Source organism: Pongo abelii, chromosome 2 (genome assembly GCF_028885655.2).
Source record: "Pongo abelii isolate AG06213 chromosome 2, NHGRI_mPonAbe1-v2.0_pri, whole genome shotgun sequence".
NCBI lineage: Eukaryota > Metazoa > Chordata > Mammalia > Primates > Hominidae > Pongo > Pongo abelii.
Window position 1 is genome coordinate 179098899 of NC_085928.1, and position 19538 is coordinate 179118436.

The 19538-nt window shown below is 38.3% G+C and overlaps 1 protein-coding gene across 13 annotated transcripts in view; it reads right to left on the reverse strand.

The window, feature by feature from the left end:
- The window catches only part of MECOM (MDS1 and EVI1 complex locus), a 582105-nt gene that overhangs the window by 64090 nt on the left and 498477 nt on the right, over window positions 1-19538 (reverse strand). For 3 of the 13 annotated variants that reach the window (XM_063722324.1, XM_054552965.2, XM_063722322.1), the window contains exon 1: window positions 1631-1728. The exons of 7 other annotated variants lie outside the window; for them this stretch is intronic. The gene's annotated coding sequence lies outside the window, so the exon portion shown is untranslated. Of the gene's footprint in view, window positions 1-1630; window positions 1827-1877; window positions 2661-19538 lie in introns of those variants that run through there. 3 more of the 13 variants (XM_054552963.2, XM_024245071.3, XM_054552964.2) reach the window with 3 other exon arrangements.

Here is a 19538-nt window from a genome sequence, read left to right on the forward strand (position 1 = left end):
TAAGCAATATACCTAGAACAAAAATTATTGAATTAAATAACTCCTACAGATCTCTGCTGTATGCATACCTACATCAAAGTTAAAATTAAATTGAGTACTGAGACCAAAAGCAATTTTGCATAGAATTCAGGCAATCACCCAATTGCAGATTCAAGTCATTAACTCACCATATACTTCAAGAAAAACCCAGTGCTCTGAAGGCTTTAGTCAAGAAGCCCTATGAATAAGCCTTTGGCCATGAGGAAATTGAAGGGCAATAAGTTGTCCCAAAATTTAAAAAAGAAAAATCGAACAGAAGATAGGGATATTGTTAAACACACACACTACACACACACACACACACACACACACACACACAGAAATCAAACTCTTCTTTTTCAAGGACGCCTCTTCACACTAACAACAACAGAAGTGTACACTTAAATACTCTTTCTATTAAGAGGACAAATTCTAAAAATTTGTTATAAATAAAATTACAAACTTTAAGATGTTTCTTCAACTCTCAGTGCTGAGTAACTCAAATGGCAACTTGAGATTTCCCCCATCCCAGATGTTGAGAAGGTACATAAATAATAGCAATGCACATTTTTAAATTGTAAAAAGTTGGAGTTTGTTGCTGGGTTTTGTTGGTTTGTTCAGTCTGTTTGGTTTCTGGTTGATCTTTTGTTGTTTGTTTCCTTGACTGGCAAAAAAAAAAAAAAAAAAAAAAGGCAGTTCTCCTGACACACCAAAGAAATATTTAATAAAGGACATAGAATAAAGCCAGTGAAATGCAACACTAATTCCATTTCATATTTGCAGAGAGACGTGGAAAACTTGTTACTTTCAAAGTCAAGAAGCATCCATCCCCTTAGCTTTCAAGCATTCCCTTTTACAGGGGCAGGGAGTTAAGTATTACATACACTGCACATAAAAATTGTAGGTGTAATTTTATTCCGTGTTAACATTATTAGCATTGCCACTGTCAACAGCAAAATTAATTTTTAAAAAGGTTCATTTCCAAAGAATGTCTGTTTACAAAATCTGTTACATGATTATTCAAAGATTTCACCATCATATTAACATTCTTCCTCTCAATATTCTTGCCCCAAGACAAAAGCTTAGCTTTCTCCAGAAACGTTTGCCCCCTGGGTGAATTATTCACTTTTGATTTGCTAGCAGAACTGCATTTGTCTCCCAAATGTCTTAATCGTGTCAGAAATCTCGAATAAAATAACGACACATCTTCAGTCATTTCATATAACACACTCCTGTGTTTTTAAAAGCTGTCAAGCTCCAAAGATAGCTTAAAAAAAAAAAAAAAAAAAAAACCCTTTAGGTAGACTTTAGAGAAAGGGCCTTTCAAAAAACCAACAGTAAAAGAAAAAAAAAATCCCCACAATCTAGCCAAAGGGTCCGAATGTGACTTTCTCGCGAAGCAGCACACGATGTTGGACAGCAAAGCTGTTACTTGGCAAGGTGGAACTCGGCCGAGAGCGGCTCCAAAGTCGCGTGGCCAGTGCCAGGAATTCAGATTTTGGCAACCGCACCTTGTGCGTCCCCGAAACCGACGGACAGAGACACACGGAGGGAGGGGAAGGAGGAGAAGAGTGCAAGGAAAAGAGGCCGACAAGCCGGCAGAGAAACCCACCGAAGGCCGGACGACCCACCCCGGAGACGTGTCCAGACCGCACCGTTTCGCAGGAGGAACAAGGAAATCGCCCGGCTTAGCAACGTAGATAAGCAGCAGGGCTCCGCGAGACTGCGGGCGAGGAGGAAAGAAGGCTGGGGGCGGGGGGCGCCCGTAGAAACGGTGCCCCGGCAGGAAACTGTCCGAAGTGACAAACTTTCACATCGCCCAGACTTTTTTTTCCTTTTAAAGTGAGGAGTTCTCTTACCTTTAGATTTCTATGGCCTCAACTCAGCAATAATAGGCAATCACAGAAGAATCAAAATAAACAAAATAAAATAATCAGCAGCCCCCAACGCTCCTGCAGGAAAATCCTTTCAAACGATCCCGAGCAACATTTCGAGATGTTTAAAAATAATAATAATAATTTTTTAAAAGTCTCGCGTCTCGATTTCCAAATGGGTCTCTGACAACTTTGTCCGTCTCTAGGATCTGCTCTCCAGGACCATGCGTTTCGGATTTATTGTCCGCCAACAGTGTATTTTTAATACAAGAAATGAAGTCTTCTCTCGTCTGGGTGACCCGGGTTTGGTGTGTTTTGGCTTTTTCCCCCTTCCTAAATGAGCTCGGAGCTATTCTTTCTGGTTCACATCACCTCCCTCTTTTCTCACTTTCTCTTGCTCTTATCAGCCCGATGTGTAATGAAAGTTATCTGAAACCCACTAAAACTTCTACTTCTCCTTCCCAGTTCCAATGAGGGAAAACAAGCAGGAGGAGGAGAGTTTGAAAAGGTGGGGGGCCTGGGGAGGCGAGGGGAGCTCTATCCCCCTTTCAGATCCTCCGCTGCGCCTTCGCGGGTCCTGGACCCTCACGGGATCGTCCCCTTTCGCAACTCCAAGCTCAGCCGCCGGGTTTCTATTTCATGAACTGTCTCTTTAAAGAGGATCTGCTCGGCCATCCAGAAAGAACCCGGGGCGAGGGAGAAAGGGAGCTATCTCCCGCCGCCCAGAGTGATCTGATCGGAAGCCAGAAGGGCTCCTCTTTTAAATTTTTAAAGTGACAGCAGCCTCCTCTGGCGGGAGAGGTCACAAAAAGGTCGCCAAGACCCAAGTCCTATAGGGACAGACTGATTATGGATGCACCATCCCCCTTAAACATGTAGATTTCTCCGGGTAAACAACCAATGGGGAGATCTCGCCAGGCAGGATTTCTTTCCCCAGGGAAATAGCCTCTGTTTCGATGTCTTGAAAGCACAAGTGTGGGGTGTGTGTGTGTGTGTGCGCGAGTGTGTGTGTGCTTGTGTGTGCGTGTGTGTGTGAGAGACAGAGAGAGAGAGATGGGGGATGGGAGGGATGGGGAAGGGTAGAGAAGTGCTTTCAGGGGTGTGAGGGTGTGTGCACCGAGGCAGGAGGGGGAGGGGGTAGGGGGGAGAGGTAGCGCTGGAGGGGGCGAGGATAAAGCTTAAGGTATAGGGACGCTAGTTCAGACTAAATATAAATAGCTTAGAAATTCTCAGAAAACAGCAACCTCAAGAGTGAAAAGTTGACATGTACATTTCCAGTTTTCTGCTAAGCATTAAAAAAAAAAATTTTTAATTGAAACTCATACTTTAATTTATTCCTTTCGTTCTTGTAGCTAGGTCAGGGGAAGGGCGTGCAAAATTTTCAAATCATATTTTTCTTTAAAGATATTTTAAAATCTGAAAAATTATTGGCATATAACCCGCCCAAATGGCGTATTATGGGTTTAGAGAGATTGATGACTGTCTGGTGAGGTTTTGCCATTTTCTTTGATACATTAATTAAAACACCTTGAACGCCAAAACGTGCAATAAGCAATTTGACAACTCAGATTATTTTTGAACGTTTAACATCATAAATGCTGCTTTTAGTAATTGGTACTATCCTATGTTTAATAACTTTCTAATATACCTTGGGTACATTTAAACCAACATATTGTAGAAAAGACATTGGAAGAAAGAATACAGGGGATACATAGCAGAATATAAGGGTCTACAGATTTATTCATGGCCACCTTTGTAAGATTTAGTAAATCCCACTGGCTAAATGGAAGTAAACGCGTTTTTATCACAAAACTCCATTCATAAAAACAAATGGACAAAATCCAACTCCCCAGCTCAACAATGGAAAGTTAAGCAAAGTAAGCGAGTCTAGGGACACTTGCGGGGGAGAGGTGGGGCAAGAGGGGCTGGAAAGTGTGCTGACGGTTAAACTTTAGCTGCAAACGGGATAACACACCCACTTTTTGTTTTCTCCAAGTGCAAATAAACGTGTAAATCCAGTAGGACTATATTTTCTCAAAATATTGATTTAAAAACAAAAATAGTAGCAAAAGGGAGGGATTGGGGGAGAGAAAATGACAAGAGGTGGTGACTAATTCGTTTCGGTGGCCTGTTATCTGTGACATTGAACTGTTATTTCAGATAATGGCCATTGTTTGAGAGAAAATCGCACAGCAGTGGTAGGTAGCACAGGAAAAATCCTTTGTACATAACCTAAAACCCGGTCAGATATTCCCATAGAGTTGGGCGCTTGAGAACCTTTAAGAGCTCCGGGTTCGTAGCCATTGATTTCCTGCCCTTCCTCAACTTGCCCATTGTCGGAGCTTTTTTTTTTTTTTTTTTTTTTTTTTTTAATTTAGCCATAAATTGGACCGGCTCGAGCTATGAGCTGTTCTATTTTCTTCCTGTCAGGATGAGGGATTTGTTTTATGATGCATTGTGTATTAAATACAAGTAATCTGAGGAACCGATTACTTCAGACAGTGCGGCCTGATCAGGGGGTCTGGGAACTCAGCGCCCCAACCCCTGCCCCAACCCTGCAGCCCCCACCTCCTTGCCCTTTACAAAACTGCTTTCAAAACCAGGAAACGTCGGTAGGCAAACAAAAGGTCGTGTGGAATCATTGGCAGGTCCTGGCTAAATTAGGATTTCGTGGAAAGGGCCTCCGAGTTTTTTCCCCTATATTGGCTTCGGGTGGGGGGAGGCGGAGCGACTTTCAAGGTCTGGACACTTGCAGGTACGGCAGGACGCCGGTAGATGGCATTGCGCTCCGAAATAAAGCGCAACGCCGGCGGCTCCAGCCACCCAGGTGAACCCGCCTCTGCCCGCCAGGCGCCGGCAACACAGCTCTGCCTTCCGCCTCGCCCGCCGTTCCGCGTCCTCCCGAGCCTCACAACGAGAGGAGGGCACACTGCAGTCCAGGCTTGTAGACATCAGCCTGAGCGAAGGCTATTCCTACGTCTGAGCTTCTCTTCCCCAAATATAACCAAGAGTGAACGCTTACCCTCCGAGACCTTGGAAGATGTACCTAGAAGAATGGAGAATTCATTGCATCATCATTATTATTATATTAATATCATCATTATCGTCATCATCAGTCTTGTTCTCCACTGAATAAATTCTGAAAAAGACTAAAGGAAATCATCAGAAGGACCTGGGCACAGGAAGCTAACAAAACACTAAATCTTAATCTCTCTCTCTCTCTCTGTGCGTGCGTGCGTGTGTGTGTGTGTGTGTGTGTCTGTCTGTCTGTCTGTCTCTCCCCTCTCCCCCACCCCATCCCACTCCGTTTCTCCTTTGGGTATATAACAATAACTTCATGTAAAGGCAGAGTCATCTCACTTTTTCTTCACACAACTTAAAGTTTAAAGATAGAGTTCTGAAATCCCACAGTAGTTAGACTGGCCTTGTTTCTCATGAAAGGGTCTTCTTGCTATTTAAATAAGAATTATTTAGAAGACCTGATCCGTCTTCCCCAATAAATGAATGAAACAGGAAAGAAGGTTAGAGGAAAAGGTTTTTGCAAGGGGCTTGCTTCTTCCCCTGTTAGCTTGCTTTCCATCAGAAGGTTTCTAAAACAATAAATAAATACAAGGAGCCAAATACCATCACCAATTCCCTTTATTCCTTGGGATTTCTGGTGAAATCTGTTTACAGTAGTTCCCAGTTACAAATTAATCTGCAAAAGCCGCTGTCTGCTCAGCAGTAATCAGTAACATGCGTGTTCTGCAGTGTTTAGCACTGCCCTTGAAATGGGCTATTAAAAATAATGGTTTTACTATAATCTCAAACCAGCTTTAATTTGCAAACATGTATCAGGACAGATGATCTAAATATTAAGGGGATGGAGTAGGAGAACAAACTAAAACGAATGTATAGCTTCAGGGAAAGTAGAAAATGGAATGATTCATCAGTGATGTTTAAAAAGAGAACCAGATTTTAAAAACATTTTTCCAGAAGGAATGATTACTTTTTCTTTCTTGTTCTGTTAATTGTTGTTTACCAGGAAAAGGGCATTGGAAAATATGAGGGTTGAGTGTGAGCTGATAGATTTTCTGGGAGTTGTAAAGATCCCCCTTTGGCTGATGGCAGGGCTGGGGTGGGAGAGGTTAATGTGTTTTCTTCCTGGTTTGAAAAGGGCATAAACCCTCCTCAGGCCCCTTCCTTCCTTCCCCAGCTGTGTGGATTGCAGAATCTTTAAAAAGCCCAGAGATTTCCAATAAGGCCACTGGCTCTGCCTTCATTGTGTAACTGTTTATTTAAAATAAGTCAATATATTAGTTAAAGCAGTAAGAAGTTAGTGCTCCAGTATTCAAGTGATTCCCACAAGACTGTAAACTGATGCCTCTTTTAAGCCTTAAACTTCATGGTCGTCCCAGAAGTAAAAGTTCTGCTAATGGAGACCCTATGGGCATGGTACATTCCAGCACATCATTAAAGGAAAGAAAAGCAGTCCAGCCAAAGCCAGATGAAATGACTGCACTGTCCACTTTTAATAGGCTTCCTGTGGACAAACAGCACTGTAACACTCTGCAGAGGACAATATTTAAAAACAAGACAACTTGCTGGCAGTTTTCAATACCGTAAAGTTAATAAAGTATGTTCCCATTCACCCTGACATTATGTTTTTAGTTTATAGAGGAAGGCACTTTATAACCTCAGTCTAAGTTCCCTTAATTCTGCAGCTTTGGGTTTCTTGAGGTGGCTAAATATACACTAAACTCCAAGCCTAACATTTTTGTTTTAACACTATTTTTTTGTAGCTTTTCAAGAACGTACATGTGCATTTTTACATTTCTCAAGTGGAGTTTTATTCATGGAGATTCTGTTAAATCCTGTTTCATACAGTTCATATCAAGAAGCATGAAATAATCTGAGAAATTGACATTTGGCTGAACAATAAGTGCCTGCTAATTAAATTAGCTTCGTGTATAGATATTGATGTGTATTTAAAAAGAAAATCAATGCTTCCTTTTCTATGTCAGAATAGGATTTTGTAAAATCTTACCTAACCTAACTGACACAAAGATAAGAAATAATGTAAGTATGTCTTTTAGGACTCAAGAGACTTCCCACTGATTCATATATAAATATTTCTCCCAATTTGTCTTTCTCCTACTCCTCTAAATTCTCTACCACCCACAATTTCTTTTCCCAAATCTTTTTATTTAATAGAGTAAACTTTGTAATGAAGCATGACCTTTAGGCAAGATAAACTAGATCAGAAAGCCATGAAATCTAAGGTGATATTCTGTTTAATTTTAATAATTTCTATTTTTTTAATTTAATAAGTATTTTGCAAGCTTGGTTCTCTAAGCATGAATGTGAATTCTGTGATGCTTTGATCAGACAGATCCAGTGAAACAGTCCAGCACAATACAAATTTACCAACAAAAATGCTGTGACTGTCCATAGCACCACACACATATCACCACTGCACTGGAGAGAGATTACTGGTGACTCTTGGTGGACTCTGCCTTTTTAAATTTTTTTAATTATTTATTTATTTATTTTTATCTATTGGGGTGTGCTGTTAGAAAGGAGGAAACTAAAGGCAAAAAAAAAAAATGTAAATAAAAAATTTCCCTTCGTCTGGAAATGGGCCCGACTGAAAGCATGTTAATCTCCACCTCAGTAATTTGGTTCTCCAGGAGAAGACAGAAGCCCTGCTGCTGTGCCCTGCACTTCATAAATCACATCTTTATGTGGACAAGGTCAGGGCACCTAACAGCTCAGACATGGGCCTTTGCAGTGGCTCGAGGATTCAGGCATGTTTACTCTCCTATTCGGCTCTCCGAGGAGTAGTCCAGCACGCTTCTAATTACTTTTGATTATTTTCATTTGCTGGGGTCAGTCTGGCTTGCCAGGACTGCTGGAGGGTTGATTTCCTACAAATCTTGATGTCTTTGTAGGACGGCACTGTGTGCGTTCAGAATTAGCACCCCGTTATTGTCCCTACAGCATGGGATCCTTCATAAATAGACATGGTGATAACAAAAGTTTCCCCAGTGAACCATTACCTACTTCCTTTCTTATTAATTAACTATACAAGCATAATCACCTAGCTGATCTTTCTCCAAAATGCCAAAGATTTTAACAGTTTAATATTTTATAGTATATTTGGCCAGAATGAGAGCAGATTTCTTTTTTGCTTCTATTTTAAAATATATTCAGTAACAACTAGCAGTTCTTTGGAAACTAAGATGAAGTACTTTGCTGAAACAACAGCTCTGGTGAATAAATTATTATACTCAAAGTTTTATTTTTCTAAACTCCAGTTAAGGTTGCCATATTTAAAATATTTTTTGCTGGACTATTTTGATGTGTTTCAGTCCTAAGTTATGATGCTGAGTGGTTAATGCACAGCAACAAATTTATACCAAGTTTAAATGAAAATATTATGATAAAATAAAAATGTTAATAAAATACTGTAAAATTTTGGTAGCAAATAGAGACAATAGAGAAATATTTCCCAAAAGTAGAGATGTTTAACTCTTTGATGTGTATTTATTACAAGATATATTCAAGAAATAAATGATGAAAAATAAATACAAAAACTGAGACATTCACAAAAAATGCATAACATATCAATCTGGTTGTTCAGACAATTGGTATTTTTATATCACTAGGAAAAATTTACTATTATCTTTTTATTTTATAAAAGATAACTTTGCTTATGATTATCATCAGTCTCAAAAGGTGAAATCCCTCACTCTTTTTAACTTTAGACTAAATTAGTGAGGTAGTAAGTGCTTTTGGAAAAAATCTCCACTCTATAAGGAATTCATTTTTCATTATTTTATTAATTTTAAGTAATTCAATCTTTCAATATAGTATTTAGCACATTATGCAATAACTCCAGGGTCAGATTCTTCCCTCGAGCTTTAGAAACACCATCTAAGCGTGCTTTTAGACTCATAATCTTGTGGGGAAAGTTTGTTGGAAGCTTGATTTTCCTCCTGTCTCCACGCCTAGCTGTGTACCTTTGGGTAAGTCACTTAACCTTCGAGTTGGTTTCCATGAAAGTTTCATAATATCAGACTATTATGAGTGTTGGGAAAATAAATTGGGTAACGTGAGCGTGAGTGTGAACTGCCCTGAGTTCATGGGAACAGGTCAAAATACTGTAAGTTTCACTGTATTTGTGTTTGTGTAACGGGTTAGAGTAAACTTACATACATGCACAATGAGGAAGATACTCTGGCCTATACTTTGAGGAACAGCAAAGTGTAAGTATTTTTGTATCCTCCTTCTACCATTCCAGTGTCAGTTGCCCTAATCCTTACCCTGACCTTGGAAGGGAAGAATTTTAAGAAAAATGTTTTTTTTCTCTCAAGCTGTGCTACCCATGAAGATGTCCGTCTCTGTCTGGCTTGCAGCTGAGTTTGTTCTGTTCTACCCACTGTGTTCTCTGCCAATCAGTAAGAGAGAGTATTCTGAGGCAAAGGTGGAACACCATTGAGTTCCAGAGCCCTAAAAACGAGGGTAGGAACACACACACACATCTTGGACTAGTTTTAGGTCAATATTTGTTACCAAGGCCAGGAAATTTATTCTCTACAATGTCTCCTGGTAGGTAGACTTTCAGTACAAAGACGGCAGGAATTGGGTCTATCTTTTTTGCCCCTGTTGCCCAGAGTCTACCATAATGCATGACATCAAGTATTTAGTAGATGTTTGTTGAAAAAAAAAGGATCAGGTCCTTCCTTGACTTCCATTCTCACCTAGTTTGAATGCCTAATTTGGATGCCTGTTACCTCTAGTCTGAATTATTGCAATGATCTCCTACCAGATCCTCTGACCACCATTCACTCTCCCACCAGTTTAAAGTCCTTGATGTTAATCCTCTCAACCATCTGCTGTTACTTATTCCCTTGCTCACAGTTTTTCAGTGAGTTCCAATTGCCTAACAATTCAGTATAAATTCATTCCATTTTTTTTGAGAATTCAATGAGGCAATGTAGGTAAATCACTTAGAATCATGAAGAGGATATAGGATATAGTCAATAGAAAATAGCTATTATTATTGCTATTGCTATTATAATTTTAATTGCTATCATTATTATTGCTCAACCTATAATTTATTTTGCCTTGGTTATCATAGATAAAATCTTATCTATACTTCTAAACCAACCATTTTTTATGCTCGCTGATTTTTACCACCCAGGCTTGACCTTTCCATCCTTCAACCCAAATTATCTGTGCTTCTCTCCTGGTTTATAGCCAGTTCTGCCTTACTTACAGGTGTGTCCTTAATGCTCTTGTCCTCCTAAGGACCATTGTAAGATTTTTAAGGACGGAATCAAGTTTTGTTCCTACTGACATCTTCAATAGCAGCTTTCCATCATAAACTAAACTGTCTTTGAGACTTTTTGTAAGAATAAATTAATTATGGCTAAATGTATGGGGAATTACTTTATTTACATCCAAGCAAACTTGGTTATTTAACACTATTCCCCCTTAGGAATCAGTTGAGGCAGTGATGATTCTTTTTCAGGGATTTAGAAAGGAATTCCTACCACTGCTGCCTCTCCAGATAGCACAATATTGCCATACTCGCCTTACCCCATGTTTCCATTTCTTTACCATCTCTCTCCTTTCTCTGGGCACAAATCCTGGACAGTATCTTGGGCTCCTCTCCTTCCCTTGTCCCCAATAAATAGTCATTGGTTCAGTTGGTCTGTTACATTGTTTCTACAGGGTGCTCATTTTCCCACTGGCACTGGTCTAGGGAAGGCTATTGTCCTTTTAGGCCTGAGTTTTTGTGGCATTTTTACACCAAACATTAGTTTTCCTAAAATAACAAAGTTATAACAATGCTTTGCTTTACCTAAAAACAAAAGGTAAAGAGCAAAAAATAAAAGAAAAACCGCACTAACAAAAACTCCAATGGATCCCGATTTGCTAGAAAATAAAGCCCCTAATCCAAAATGCAATCTCCTCTTCTACAATTTGATGTCAAATTTATCTTCTTTCTAGGCCCGTTTCCTGCTTGTTTCCTCTACACAAATCTTTAGCACTGGTTAACAACTGGAAATATGAATAGAAGCTCTTGGCCCTTCAACTGTGCTGATGTAGGTCCTTCACTTCTCTTACCTCTGATACTGACAGCATTCAGGAGATGAAACAATAGCTCAAGTAGGCAAAGTGATAGTTCCATTCATCAAGCTCCTGCAAAGCCTTCCAGGCCCTCTTTCTTGAAATTTTTACAGTATGTAACATTAAAACCATTCACTAATTAGTCATTATTCTTAAAAGCGTTTGGGATATTTCTGTGATCAGCCAATCTACCTGTATACTGTTTGATGGCAGGAAACATCCTTCACACCAGCATTTTCTAATTGGTTATTAGAAAAGTTGTTATCAGATATTCCCTGGAAATTGGCTCTGAGGTCAACTCAGAGAGCTAACTTCACCCAATGGATAAAGATAGCTCCCTCTTGGAGCTTCACAATGAGCATCAATGTGCTAAATACACTTAAGTCTAAAACTCTAAAAGTCTAGGAAGTCCTTTAGTAAAGAGACCTATTTGGCTTATTCGACCAGGCATCATCATAGGTCATTAAACTTATATGAAAGCCTCTCTCCTCTTCCACTGGAACACCTAAGGAAAACAATTTTGTAAATAAAGTTTTATATTACTTTGTTTCAGAAAAGCATAAATATCCCCCATACATATATTTTTCTGTCAACTGACTGTTCTCAACTCTTGATTTAAAAAAAGTCCCTACAAAACAGTCATAAATAAATAAAGACAAAATGAAGCTTCCACATTTTATTCAAATTGAAAGCATCTGGAAAGTCTATAAAGCTCACAAAGAAAGTAGGTTATCAGTAAACTCTAGCCAATCGATCCTTTGCCTGTAAACTATTACAATTGTATTTGAGTGACGGCCTGAGAACCTTCCAAAGGAATATATACAATCTCATTTCAAGATCAACCCACTTCTTCCTATCCTCCCCCATTAAAAGTCCTTCCGAAGCAGAGATTTTTACCATGGGCATATTCACATGCAATGTTTTATATTATTTAGACTTTTCTTAATAAGATTTCGCATTATCTAGATATGCATTTCCCTAGGAGAAAGAAAAGCAGCAGTGCAATCTCCATCTAAGGATGCCTGAATTAAACCTTTAAGAATTCACCTTTTTTCCAGTTTTTGATATTAGATTCATGTGTTATGCCTGCCCATGACTGTCTAACCACTAAACTAACTGGACATTAAATCAGATGGCATGCAAAACTACAGGAATTTCATCTTTAGATAAACCACAAACCTTGATGAACTAATGTTGTTCCAGATGAATTAACTCATCCTGAGAATCAGAACATTTCATAGGAGCGACCACACAGTCTTCTCTGCAAAGAGCACTAATGGCTGTGATTAATTTGTGTTCTATTGAACGTGCTTGCTGCTATTGAAAGTACACCTAAAAACGTGTACACTAAAGGAAGGAAGAAGGCTTAGTCAGGCAATTCTGGCCTCAGAATAATTGCCCCACTCCAAATCTCTGATGGTGGATGCTGCATATTACTTATACTTGGTTATGATGTCTGTTACAGCGTTAAGAAACAACTAATGTGTTAAGTTATTATCAATGATTTCATGAAACATTTATCCTTTCTCTGTGTTGGAAATCCTAAAATTTCATTTCACTATTTCAATGACTGTAGCCAAACACTTAAAAAATAAAGTAACAACAGTACAGAGCCAGAAAAGTATGTTTAGTTTATAATCCATTTAGTGAGTGTCACATCTTATGATACATATCAAACGGTAAAATGTCAAAATATTCCTATAGCAATTACAGTACCAATACAATCTCTATATCATTGTGAAAATATGGACATTGATTTCAGCTGTACCTTTGAAAATATCTTTCTGTAAATTTTGTTGAGTAAATTCTTCAACTTCAAATAAAATCTTAACATAGCCTGTCTATAGACTCCAGGATTAAGTACTGGTCAACTTCCAAGAAGCAGATTCTCAAAGGTATTTGTGTTTTGTATGTAGTTCTTGGCTGGAAAACAAATCCAAGTTTGCTAACACAGTGCCCTACAACTAGAAGGGGGGATGCCAGAAGGGACATGAATGGAAGTACTTAAAGAGGAAAGAAAAATATGCACCCTGATTCACACATAATTTCTCTCTACATATAATATGGACTGCCAATTTATAAATAATCCATAGAGCTGGATCATGATGTGGAGAACATTGAAATGATGAGCCTAGGAAGGTGATTGAAATGACTACAGGTTTAACATTTTAAATTCATAATTTTGTCTAATATTACATTGTGCCTTATACAATTTTATATTCCTCCTCCCCACATCCATTCTACAAGAGCTGGCGAAGTTCAAAAGTTCTCAAAAAAAAGTGTTGATTAATTAAATTTAAATGATTCACCAAGTGTTTTAGCTACGTAACTTTTAAAAAATGTGGTGGTGGTTGTCGTCCCTGGATAAATTACCACAAAACTGTTTATCATTGTCCGTATATAATCTCCTTGGTAATCAGTGTTGGAAGATTTCAAGAAGGTCATTATAAAAGTCTTCATAAAATATATTTTGCTGAATTTTAATCTTGGAAAACACAGTGAAGTCACAACATATACACATTCAACTTACTAATATTCAACTACTGCAAACAGAGGGAAACAGAAGGGAGGGAGTATGGATGAGAGAGAAGGAGGGAGGGAGAATGAATGAGCCTTTACCCAGGAAAGAGCATGAGACGGAAACACGAATCATCTGTTTCCTCAAAAGGAATCAGTGTTCAAATGCCTTTTGTACTATGAGTATTGTGTTCCATCAAGTGTGACTCTTGGGTTTAAAGATATGTATTTTTCACACTATGCATCCTCTGAATGCAAATATACCACTTCCTCTGGTGCTCGGCTGAAGCCACGGTGATCCATTCCAACACTGGATGGTTCAAGAGCTGAGCAGAGAAAAAATTTGATTATACTTGATTTTCAATTACCTGCTCACCGTAGAACCTAAGCTCTCAGTAAGATGTAAATTCACTGAATTTGGTTTCATTTATGAAAAATATTCCATTGCAATGACGAGATAAGTAATTGAGACAATTAGTGTGTTTTTATGCGTAGTGGGGTGCAAACCAGCACTTCTCTAATTATTCTCGCCCCCAAAATTTTTTGTGTGTGGTCCAGGTGATAACCGAGGTTCATGGCTCTCATAACTCAACTTTCGAATCACCCGTACCTAGGAAGAAGTGCCAGTCATCTGTTTTCACAAACTTCCTGTCTCCCATGGCCTTTCACAGGGAGGGTGATGGGCTGAACATGGTAAGCTGCCATAATGAGGTAGGAAGTTTTCTTCCTAGGGCCCAGTAAACTACAAGCTTCCTCTCAGCAAAAAGGAAAGCACTTGGCCTCATGAGCAATCAGTTTCATCCACAGTTTCCTGCTAGACCATAGCCTTTTGATGTTACACCCTCGATGGAGTCTGCTTCTAGTTATGTAATAGTGAGAGAGTTGCTTCAACTTCTTCAGCCTCTCTTTCAGTATCTCTAAAATTGCGGGCCAGGCATGCTCACTCCTGTAATCATTCCAGGACTCTGGGATGCCAAGGTGGGCAGATCACGAGATCAGGAGTTTGAGACCAGCCTGACCAACATAATGAAACCCTGTCTCTACTAAAAATACAAAAAATTAGCTGGGCATGGTGGTGGGCACCTGTAATCCCAGCTGCTTGGGAGGCTGAGGCAGAATTGCTTGAACCCGGGAGGCAGAAGTTGCGGTGAGCCAAGATCACGCCACTGCATCCAGCCCGGGCAACAGTGCGAGATTCCGTCTCAAAAGAATAAATAAATAAAATTGCAATAATGGGACTTCTAAGAAGTTATTAGGGTTAAACAATTGAGGTAAAGTATATAAAGCACTTAGTGTAATATCTGGTAAATAGAGACTCATAAAGAAGTACAGTACTTGGAGAGATAGCATAAATCCAAATAAAAATTTTAAAAAAGGAGTTTAAGATAGTGACTAACAACACAGAAGCTGCAGTGGGGCAGCCTGGATTCAAATCACAGCTTCGCTATGTGCTTGGGGTGTGACATATGTAAAGTTACTTATCAGCTTGGTTTCCTGCTTTGTAAAATGACTATAATGATAAAAAGTATCTCATAGGGCTATTGAGAGGATGAAATGAGGTAATCCATGCACAGCACTTAACTTAGTGTCTAGCACATACTAAGCACCTAATAAGCATGAGCTATTTTTAAATGGAGTTTTAACTCAATGCAATCGTTGGTACTTTCTATGCAAATGCCCTCTGTGGTTTTTTTTGTTGGTGGTGGATTTTTATATAGCCATCTTTATATCAAAAGAGAAACAAATATTTTATCCCTTTAATTTATGTTCTGGTCACTCAGGCAGCAATTTGCTTCTGAGAAACAGAGATGGAAGCATACAGAGCCAGAGAAGAATAACCAAAATAAGTGATAGGAATACAAATTCATAATGGTGTCTAAACCCTACGCCAGGAATTGCAATGCGAATGGGGAAAAACATTTTCTAAGAAAGGATTTTTTTGGAGACAGATAAAAAATTATGAAGAAAAATAAGAATCTTCAAAATTATGCTAGAAATGATATGTGTTTTTTAAAATAAACCTTGAACAGAAATTAGGTTTGAACTACATTTTCCTCAATATTTGAAGTAAGCTAAATGAATAAGATCTAGTACTTGATAGCACAACAGGGTGACTATAGGGTGTACCTTTTAATTATTTTTAAATGTACAATAATATGTTGTATAATAATATATTAGTTATTTTAAATATATATTATATATTTAACAATAATATATTTATTTTAAAATGTACAATATATTATTGTACATTTTAAAATAACTAAAATAATATATTGTACATTTTAAAATAACTAAAAGAGTATAACTGAGTTGTTTGTAAAACAAAGAAAGACTGAATGCTTGAAGTTATTGATACCTTCATTTAACCTGATGATATAATTAGGCATTGTATGCCTGGATCAAAATATCTCATGTACCCCATAAATACATACACCTGCTATGTACCCACAAAAATTAAAAATTAAAAATGTTTTAAAAATATACATTTCTTCAGAATGTGGTAAAAAGAAGATGAAACATTCACAGAAAAGGAAGGACAATATACAGGATAAGACATTAGTGTGAATCCAGAGGACCTCAGTAGACGCTGTTCAATTTTGGGTGCAAAAATTGGTTCTGCTGGCTGGGAGTTTATGTTGCAATAGCAGGACAATGAGTTCAACATGTAAACTAACTTAGTTCAATTTGCTCCACAAGTATTTATGAGGAATCTTCTATATCCTGGCACATCATTTGACATTTAGTGTACATTGATGGTCAAGTCATGGTCACCACCTTTAAGGAGCTTTAAAATCCAGTGAAAAAAATCTACTGGGTTGGCCATTGGTTAAATACCACACCCTACAGTTAGTCATAAGGGAACAGAACCATGCATGGATCCTGGTGAATCATTGCCACTACTGGGAAGACCAACCCTAATATAAGTGCTGGCAATGGCAGCTGAGCCTCAGCATCCTTATATACAGCAAGAGAGGCACAGTCTTATTTTTACATTCTTACCTTGACACTGCCATCAAAAGGGGTCTGACATGGATATTTACAAATTCCCTGAGCCAACAGTTCAGAATTTAGAGGATATGGATAGACCTAAAATAAGACACAAGACTTCTTTTTCCTGATTAAAAAAAAAATACTAGTCCCAGATTAAAGACAAACCATTCACTCATATATCCTCTCCATGTTCCAGGTACCATGTTGATGGTAAAGAGAGAAGATAAATATACTGAATACCCATCTGTGATGGTTTTAAAATATATTTAGAAATTTTAAATTTTCTCTCCCCTTCTTCAAAAAGTGGTCTAATTCTCCTCATGTTGAATATAAGCTGGGCTTAGTGACTCACTTCCAATAAACAGAATGAGGAGAAAGGGATGCTATGTGAGTTTTGAGGTTTGGTTATAAAAAAGAAGAATCTCTCTCTCTCTCTCTCCCTGTCATTCATGTTCCGTAGATATGATGCAGCCTGTAGAAAGGTCTATGCAGGGAACAATTAGGATGTGCCAGCTACGTGAAAGAGTGGCCTTGGAAAACAAATTATCCAGCCTCAGTCCCATTTTTAGATGACTGCAGCTGCCATTTTCCCTGCGACCTGATGAGACCCTGGACCACAACTGCCCAGCTAGCTGAGCCACCCCTGAATTCCTAAAACATAGAAACTGAGAACACTAAATGTTTACTGTTGTTTTCAACCATTAAGTTTTGGGATAATTTGTGGTGCAGTAATAGATACCAAGCATACCAGCCACAGCTCTTGGTGGATATGGAGAATTCAGTTGCCTGATGTCCTCAGACCATCAGAGAATAGCTCTGGGATGTTTCCCTAGCCCCACACCACTCTCTCTGATTCCTTGGCTCTTGAATCACAGGTTGAAAATTACCAAACCAAATATGCTGCAGGATAAGGTTTAGAAGGCAGAGGGAACAAAAAATTAATATTAAACCATTGTCCCTGCTGTTAAGTCCCATGCAATCTATTTAGAGAGATAAGACTAAGCTACTTGAAAGAATGGCAAATAGTACAAGACTGTACGTCATTCAGTACTAAATTATGTCATTCGAATGATAAGTGCTGCAGAGATTCAAACAGAAGGGAGATGGATAAAGGATGGCATGGTACGGGAAGCTTCATGAAAGAGGTGAGACCTGCTGTCGTTCAAAAGATAGGCAAAAGTGGAAAATAATATTACTGGGAGCTTAGGTGAAACATATTTTCAATGTTCATTTAACTGCTTTGCAAAAAACCCAGCATACTATGGTTCATTAGGTGTGTAAAATCATCCTCACATAATCATCCTCACATGTTTTAAAAATATAGATTGTAGTAGGTTAGGTATGTTTATCTTCATGTGTGTGTTCCAAACAAATAGATTAATTTTCAGACAGTTTCATACTCAGTGCTGGGTGAATCTGTCAGAATAAATTAAAGGAAAATTTAGAAATAATTCTTCTGGTAAAATATGAAAGCAGTAACAGTAATTCTTTTTTTAATCTGATAATTACTAACACACTAAAGGTTCATATCCAGGCGTAACGTTTTGTAGGCAAACTAGAAATATTTTATTTCAGACAATGGGTCTTCCTATTTTGTTTAACAACCAAGGACTTTATATCTACATTATATTCAACTCATTTTCAATAATGATAATAATAATAAAAAGCACAAAACACTTTTAAATCATAAGCATAATGCCTAAATATATACTATTCAGTGCAGTTTTCTGAACTGTAGTTACTTAAAAATGGGCCCCTGGATTTAACTTCTTTGTAAGTAATTTGGCTAAGATTGGATATGTAGGCAAAAGATATCCATTCATTTTTTTTCTTTTAAAGCAAGTGTACTTAAATATTTTATTTCTAACGTTAGTCAGTCTTGTTAATTTCACTCATGTACTCCTTCTTTCAGAAACAAATCAGACATAATCCTTGCCAAATTCTCATCTTTGAAAACTCCACTGGCAACAATGTGGCAAGCGTATTGGGGTAGGGTCAGGGCAAGTGGATCCTGGGTGACCAATTAGCAAGTCATTGAAGTAGTAGAAGTAACAGATGCTGGCAAGATGATAAAAAATAGTAATTATAATACAATCTTTATTAAGTGCCTATTCTATGAAGAAAGTTTAGTATACATCATTTCATGTAACAACTCATTGACTATAAGGTGATTATTATCCTTGTTTTACAGATGACAAAAGTGAACTCAATAAGATTGAGTAAAGAAGTAGCCCAAAGTCACCCAACTGGTAGGTATTAAAAATGGGATTCAAACTCTGATCAATCTGCCTGTATATTCTGCCATGTTCTTTTCCAAGGCTACACTATTTCAGACATAACGACCTGAAAGACTGGTCTGTTAAGATGCCAAAGATACTATGTCCTTGGTAATTGGGAGTTGGCATTTAGGGTCACTCTGAGCCAACCACTGACTGACAGGGACTCTTAGGACCCCTAACCTCAGTTTAGTAATAAACATTAGATTAATAAAAGAAACACCACTAGGGGGTATTTTCAAGACCAAAATATACTCTGGGGACATCAGGGAATCTATGCTGTGTATTAGTAATTAAATGCAGGCCAGCAAAGCAACATGATTTTGCCAAGGCTCAATCTTAATCAAAGTAAGAACAAATTTGAACCAATGTTTGGTTTGTGGCATCATGCTATTTTTTCAATTAGCTTCTCATTGATTAAATATATTTAAATTATAGTTGATATGATTTGGCTCTGTGTCCCCTTCTAAATCTCATCTTGTAGTTCCCATAATTCTCACATGTTGTGGGAGGGACCCAGTGAGAGATGATTGAATTATGAGGGTGGGTCTGTCCTGCACCATCCTCATGATAGTGAATGAGTTTCACGAGATCTGATAATTTTAAAAACAGGAGTTTCCCTGCACAAGCTCTCTCTCTCTCTGCCTGCTGCCATCCACATAAGATGTGACTTGCTCCTCCTTGCCTTCCACCCTGTTGTGAGGCCTCCCTAGCCACGTGGAACGGTAAGTCTAATAAACCTCTT